Source organism: Protomyctophum bolini (genome assembly GCF_963924005.1).
Source record: "Protomyctophum bolini genome assembly, chromosome: 18".
Taxonomy (NCBI): Eukaryota; Metazoa; Chordata; class Actinopteri; order Myctophiformes; family Myctophidae; genus Protomyctophum; species Protomyctophum bolini.
Window position 1 is genome coordinate 9595483 of NC_137879.1, and position 7422 is coordinate 9602904.

The window sequence follows — 7422 nt, forward strand, 5'->3', positions numbered from 1 at the left end:
TGTTAAGAACAGTCCATGCTTATGACGTCCTGCAGAGGGCAGGAGAGACAGTTGAGCCATTGAGCGTCACCTGAAACCCAAGAAGCACCTCTTAAAGAGAGTCACTTGCAATCAGAAAGCCTCCATTTAATTACAACACACAGGAAATTACCGGGTGAATGGGTCAGGTGCTGATAAGAGGCTGAGTCCCGGGGATGACAGCTCCTGAAACCCGAGCGGGGCCCATCTCAAAGCGGACTTATCACAAAAGGCCCCCGTCTGGAAGCTCGACAATCTGATTGTACTGTCAACCAGATTCATAATTAATATATTTATCAAATTAATCACTGAAAAAGGCCCTTGCCTGCCGAACAGTGGGCAGATTCATTGGCCACGGGCTCTGCTTACCGCTAATAACAGTGCTGTCAATGTAATAAGCCCCAAAGCGGGGCTGATGCCCCACAGCCCATGACAGACAAATTGCTCCTCTGTGTAGAAATGATATGGGGAATTTAGAGAGGGAAAGAAAGAAAAAATGTCAGTGTTTGGTGACAACCACAATTGTACCCTTGTCTCAGATTGTGCGTATGAAGTTGGACAAACATGAAAGAGTCATTTCTTTTTACAAGGCACCCATGAAACGGTTAAGGTTCTTTTATTATTTAAATCTGCAGTGTTTCTATGTTGTTGAACTTGAGAACAATATTGTTATGGAACAGAACTACAAATGATAGTCAAAGTCATCTTACTAATAATAGTTGCCAAACAGTACACTGCCTCATTGCATTCAACATAATTATTTTTCTAATGCAAACTACATTTTCGCTGAACGTTTGCCTATTATGTCATGGAATTGGAAGGCTAGGGTTCAAAAAGGTGTAGCCTACTGTGTGTTGAACATACAGCTAAAGAGCTACACTACACCTTTCCACATTGCCCTTTGCTTTGAGACCAGCCTATAGTTCAAACGGACAAGGGCAGTATGCAACCCTATCAGGCCACCTCTCACAGGCCCCTAAAATAGAAGGGTGGGGGAGGTGGGGAACTCTGCACTGCCTACTATACCTGTCGGAGTGTTTGACAAGGTGCCCATTCATAGACTATATACCCCCCCTCTTGCAGCTGAGCGGTTCCTCTCCCTCGGGCCAGAATGAGCACTTCTTTAATCTGAGAGAATGTACAACAAGGCCGTCTGAGCTATCCAGACGGTCTGTGAGCTCCATTGGGGGTCTAACATGACCCGGAGGAACAAAAACACAGCTGAACTCGACCCAGCTCAAGTTGAGTGCGTTTCCTGCTTTGGCTGTTCGCTACAAAGACCAGCTGGAACAGGCAGTTCGTTTGGGAGTCGGCAGTTATTTATGTCCACCAAAGTCAAGCCAAGGGGCCCCCCTGTACCTCATCACACTGACGGGCATTTTCTTACATTTTATTGGCTTTTGACATCGAGTATGTCCTATTCTTCCAGTGTGTGCCTCCAATTCTCCTAGGAGGCATGATCTCTATGACTTGTCTGTTTCTTGGGGTACAAAACATGAATTATACACGGTGGCCATTTAGAGCGCACCTGTTCATCATTTGTCCCTTATTCTCCCCCATGGCATCCACTGGGTCACTTTCATATCATGCAGAAGATACCCCCTGACCTGTGGTGACTTTATAGACTCCATGAATGCATGCAACGTTTTTGATACTGGCTTTTAACTGGCTTAAATCTTGGTCAAACTACTGCATTCAATCAAATCCGGATAATAAAATATATTGTATTGTTTATAAATGTAAATGTTATGGAAATTGTCCGACTCCTAGCAATGTTTTAATAAAAGGAATTACAATTCATGCACCTGTCTATGTGAACCATGTACACCGCAACATGGTTCAGCCAACACAAAATCCATGTTACAATTTCAGCACCTCCATATTTCTGTTTTTCAAGAGGGTGGTCCATCATTCAATTAATGACATTTCACCTCTCATGCAATGGAGCTAATTAGACACTGGACACATATGGTTCAATTTGTGACACTAATGAGGATCTTGAAAAGCTGCCATGCTGAAGGAAATGGGGGTCTCCTTTTGTCTACTAGATCCCCATCTGGGCCCTCGAGAGGCGTACAATGGACCATAATCATTGGTCATCATCTCAGGTCATCAGAAACGGATTCTGGAGCTGTAATTGCATGATAAATATCTTTATTACACATATACCATCTCTCCCTGCAGTGCCTAGGTGACGGGAGATAATAGATAGTGAAAATGGGCATGCAAGAGGGTTTTAATCCAATGCTGTGTTCCCTAAAAGAAAATAGCATATGCCCTAATGTCCTACTACAGTATCAGCGAGCCTTGTACACTGCCAAATCTTCAGATTTAACTGAACTCTCAGAGTTATAAATGGCTAAATGGACACTGATACTTTTACTGTGTAATCATCTGATCATCTCTCTTTAGTTTAACCCATTGCTTGAGACTAAAGCCCAAACCACACCAAAGGGTCAGGTTGGGACAAAACCAATGAGTTGCATTGGTGTGGTTTACCTTAAAAACTGTTTTGTCCCAACCCGACCCTTTGGTGTGGTTTGGGCTTTAGACTATGTTGAAAGACATGAGCAATAGTGTCCCTATTCTGCACACTGCCAACATAGTAGATCAGAATCAACTTTATTGTCACACTCACATCTCAGTTTTACAGGTGTACGAGTGCGGTCACGCCAAACTGGATTCTGACAATGCTTTTCAATAGGAGCGGAGTCGGCGCGCTTGTTTACAGATGGATAGAGCCCGCACACCAGAATAGGTACAAAATACTTCTATATTATTAGTCTGCCTTACTAGTTTTGATCCTGTTGTGGATCGCCATCACATCATGACCTGATGGGGATCTACAAGCTCACAAGTCACAACACGGTGTGTTGCACCGACTAGTTTTGGCAGAGATTTGGTGTAGAGGGGGGGGGAGGGAAACTGAGCGAATCAAGTATAGACCCCTGGGAGACCCCGGTCGGAGTTCCTTGGGCTTGGTGTACATGTACAATTGTACATGATTGATATCATGCATGCTTTCTGCCTGAAAGGAGATGCCATTTGTCTTTTTTGTACTGGATAAAAATGTTTTGGCTAATATGGGCCTCTAGGTGGCAACATCTCCTTTGCATGTTTACAATTCTAATTTATTCTACTTCTTGTAGTCATGAAATAAAATGAATATAACAAGGCAATAACTTGTTTTGCCAGCATGCTTTGTCTTGGATGTTTCTGAGGGTCAAGTCAAAAGTGTGTAAACACAAACATTGAAGACAAAAGTGAGGACGCAAATTGTGATTGGCCAGAATGAGATGATGTATGATGATTTATAATGTTAAGAGCGCCCCTCAATTCACACTGGTGTTATTATTATTTTTAATTCTGAACAACAAAAACAGCACTATTTGTTTTGTCCTAGTGACAAAATGCAAGTACTTCATAATCATATATAGGCCTATTGCCCATAATACAATAAAGAATCCCATAATTCAACTAAGGAAAAACAGACTGCTCATCCAGGTTTGTGGCATAGCTATAGGCCTACTGGAATTAAATAGGCTACTAGTACATTGAGAAAAGAGCTTCCATTATAGGCTTTTGCTCAGTGAATTCCTGCAAGGTTTTTATGCTTGAAAGCTTACAATAACTCATTTAGACTTGAGGCCGGAGGTTTTAAATTTGTATTCAAAAAATAAATAAAAAAAACTAAGAGAATGTTGTTACTTACTGTATATACTATATAGCAACAACTACACGCAGAGGTGTTCCCGGCTTGAAAGGTAACCGATACACTTACAGTATGTGTTCCAGTTCAAATCGGCATAAACACAGACATATCTGAGTGCATGAGCTAATAATCGCAGAATACCACCAATTTGCACCAAGGGCAATGTAGGTTGCTTAATCCCAAATGTATGCTCTCTGTCAGTAAGCTTTTATAATTTCAGTAGTAGTGACGACTGGATAGAAATTAATCAAATGCTATGAATATCCAAAAACATCACAGGTGAATGCAATGAATGCCAAAGTACTGGATCAGCCTGAATCATATGGCATGTAATATATAGCCTGAGAACAATATGGGAATTATTTGGAGGATGTATAGAGATAGAGATTACTCTTGATTTGAATAATTTAAATCCTTCTTCAATCTTCAACATGTATACATCTGATTATTTATAATATAAATCAGTGTTCACGAATCCATTCGTAACTCTGAGCGTGTACAAATGGAACCAAATGGGTCCAGTTGGTTCAATTAGAAGTGCATTCTCAGAATTGAATCAATACTAAGGATTTTACAGCATAGTGGTTCACACATGTGCACTGAGTGGGCCAGTGCACATCAAACAACTTAGTACAAGGGCTCTCTCTGTAATTGTCAACTATTACAGGCGGGCTCAGTACTATTCTCACACGTAATGAAACGCCACAAAGGCCTTCACTCATGGTCAGTTATAATTGAACAATTAAACCTTAGCATACAAATTACCTCTTCATATGGCATAACTAATTAATGAGGCAGGCCAGTCACAATTAGCCACTTACAGTAAGCCCCATTTCAAAAAATTGCTAAAATAGCCGATCTAAAACCGCAGTGTGGAACTTGTACAGTAGAGTGTGTGCTTATGGAGCGTGTAGAAGAATATTAAACGTAGAATAATACAAATAGGGGACACCAGGTTGAAAGATACTGAAACTGCTTTCCACACACTTCCACTGAAAATGTTTACGTTTGCAGGGGATATGAGAAAGGTGAGAAAGCTACTAGTGTTCAGTTTTGTGAATCATTTTGAATTCAGCATGTTTACATGCATGATGTTGTGTGAACTTGTGTCACATGATTTGGTTATGCTTCTGTCTGCAGTCTCTTATAGTAACAAAGCCTTTTTTCAGGTGAAATTGTGCCAATTATAGGATTGAGACCCAGGCAGACCATTTATTTCAGGTCAGCCAGCTGCAACCCTGCAACCCCATTTTAAACAGATTGGACATGATTTAAATCGCGCTGTTTGATTGGGGCAGTTAAGCTCTTTATGCCCTTCACTGTAAAATGGATAATTCTTTCTGATATGAATAGACGACGATCTCCAGAGAGCATATGGCGAATCTCTCACATCAATAATTCAAAGGAAATGAGCAGAAATTAGTGAGCACAACATCAGTGATGTCATGGGGTCATTACTTCTGCAAATGAGAATTGTGATTTGAGGGATTGAAGATATAAATATAAATATAAAAGAATCTAAAAAAAAATAAAGAAAAGCTTTTCTCTGTAATGTGGACAGTGAAAAGAAGTGAGAGACAAATCCTCAATAATGAGACAATCAAACGAAGCTATGGGAAACAGCCCGGGAATAGGAAGAGTGTTATGTAAAGTCATCGGCAATTAGCGGTGGCATGTGAGGAGATAGATAATGCCCAACCTACAAAACTTATAAGGAACAACATTTAAAGACATGACAGGGCAACCCAGTGGGTCGCAGAGTAAGAGCACATATATAAATTAAGCTATATAGTCCTTCTGTACAGCTGACCTTGGTTAGAATTCAACCCGATGCACAGTTTACTGCATGCATGTCACTCCACTTTCCTGTCTCTCTATTCCAGTATCTGTCACAAATAAAGCATCAAATGTGGTTTATGTAAAGTTTTTTATCAGAAGTGGCACAGTGGTAAGGTGCCTGCCCACCACCGCAGAGGTTGTGGGTTCGAATCCACCACGGTACGTCCGGCTTTGTCGAACTCAAGCGTCTATTCTATGCAAACAGAAAAAGTACAGGTTGGGGTACAAAGAAGGGGTTATAAGGAGGTGGGGGTAGTCACTAGACTAGGCGGGGGGGGGGGGGGGTAATCATTTCCTCTCCCTTTGGCGGTGGATTTTCAGGCCTGTTTTAAAGCCAGGCAGTGCTGTAGAAAGAGAATTTGCTGTCGAGTTTGTATTGAAAGTGGGTGGTACCAGATCGTTGTTCTCGCTTCCTCTTGTATTGTGGCTCTGGGAGTCGCTCACTTTTTTTAGGTAGTTTGTCAGGGTACAGAGGGCATAGAGGCCAAAGCTGCATTTACAATTTGAAATGTCAGTCCCAATTTAAATTGTTTAACTCTGTTTTATACCCGGAGGAATTCATTGACGTAACGACTGAATCAGAAGTCACAAGTTCAGAACCAAACCAAGATTTGATATTAAAGTCCACACACAGACAAGGCCAAACTAGGAGCACAGATCAAATTTCATATAAACGTGGCTCTGTTCTAATGCGAGTCATTTGCAAGTTCCAATACAAGATGATTGTACGTGTTGATATGTCGAGCCAAGAGATGAAAACGATTGCGAGCGCTGTATCACAAGGTGATTGTAGACCATATTAAATTTCACAAAGAAGCTTTCGTTCATGAGTTCCTGTGGCAGTTCAGCCAATATCGCCGCTGCTTTAATTTGATATCCATTTATTTGACTCCATTGTTGGGGTTTTATTGAGGTTGTGCCTGCTTTTATCTGTCCCATCTAAACCAGAAGTGAAGGTCAGAAGCACCAGAGTGTCTCTGTTTATTGGCTTTCATTGAGCCTGCACGAGCTGATTTGGCTATCTGCTCATGATATTAAGCTCTTTCATAGCATTTTGTGTTATCCGGATATTGTTTATCGCTACATTGAGATATTCACTGTGTTTTTACTGTGGAATTAAATAATCTTCATCACTTTTCTAATATCCTCCCTAGCAGGCCAGAGCGAGGTGCATGTATCCTGTTGGTTGCACACACACAGGCAAATTATATACAGACTATCTACAAACAGAAACAACAAATACACCATTTTTCATTAGAGCTTTTCCCAGCAAATGCAGTGAGGCACCATTCAATCATTTTGTGTCTCCCAAAGAAGGAAAGGCCTTTCATCTTTACTATTGTGGTGTGAAAACAGGACACTTTATGTTTTAAGGGCCAATATAAATGATTTAATGGGAATCATTGGGCTCTCCTTTGTATAAGGAAGCATATTCATTTTAACATGCTATAGCTCAGCGTTAAAGTCCTGAACACTATAGTGCTACACAATGTGCTGTAGATTTATGAACACAAAGTCATTTTGCCCTTGCCATTTACTACCGCGAGAAGACTGAGAACTTGAACATACAGTAAGTCCTGCTGCAGCTTTGTCTGTGCTGACATTTATTGTCATGATAGATTTGCTGATAGACTTGCATCCTGCCACAATAATTGTAATGCCTGCCTAGTGTACTTACATAATAGACTACTTTGTAACCATACGCGTTTCAGTGCTAGCCAGCAACATGAATTAAATGATGTTTGTTTCTCACTTAATAGAACCTTATGTGATTGATTGATTTATTGATTGATGTATTAACAGTTTGCAGAATTACAGTACATTCAAGCACAACTCAATACAAAAACTGTTAA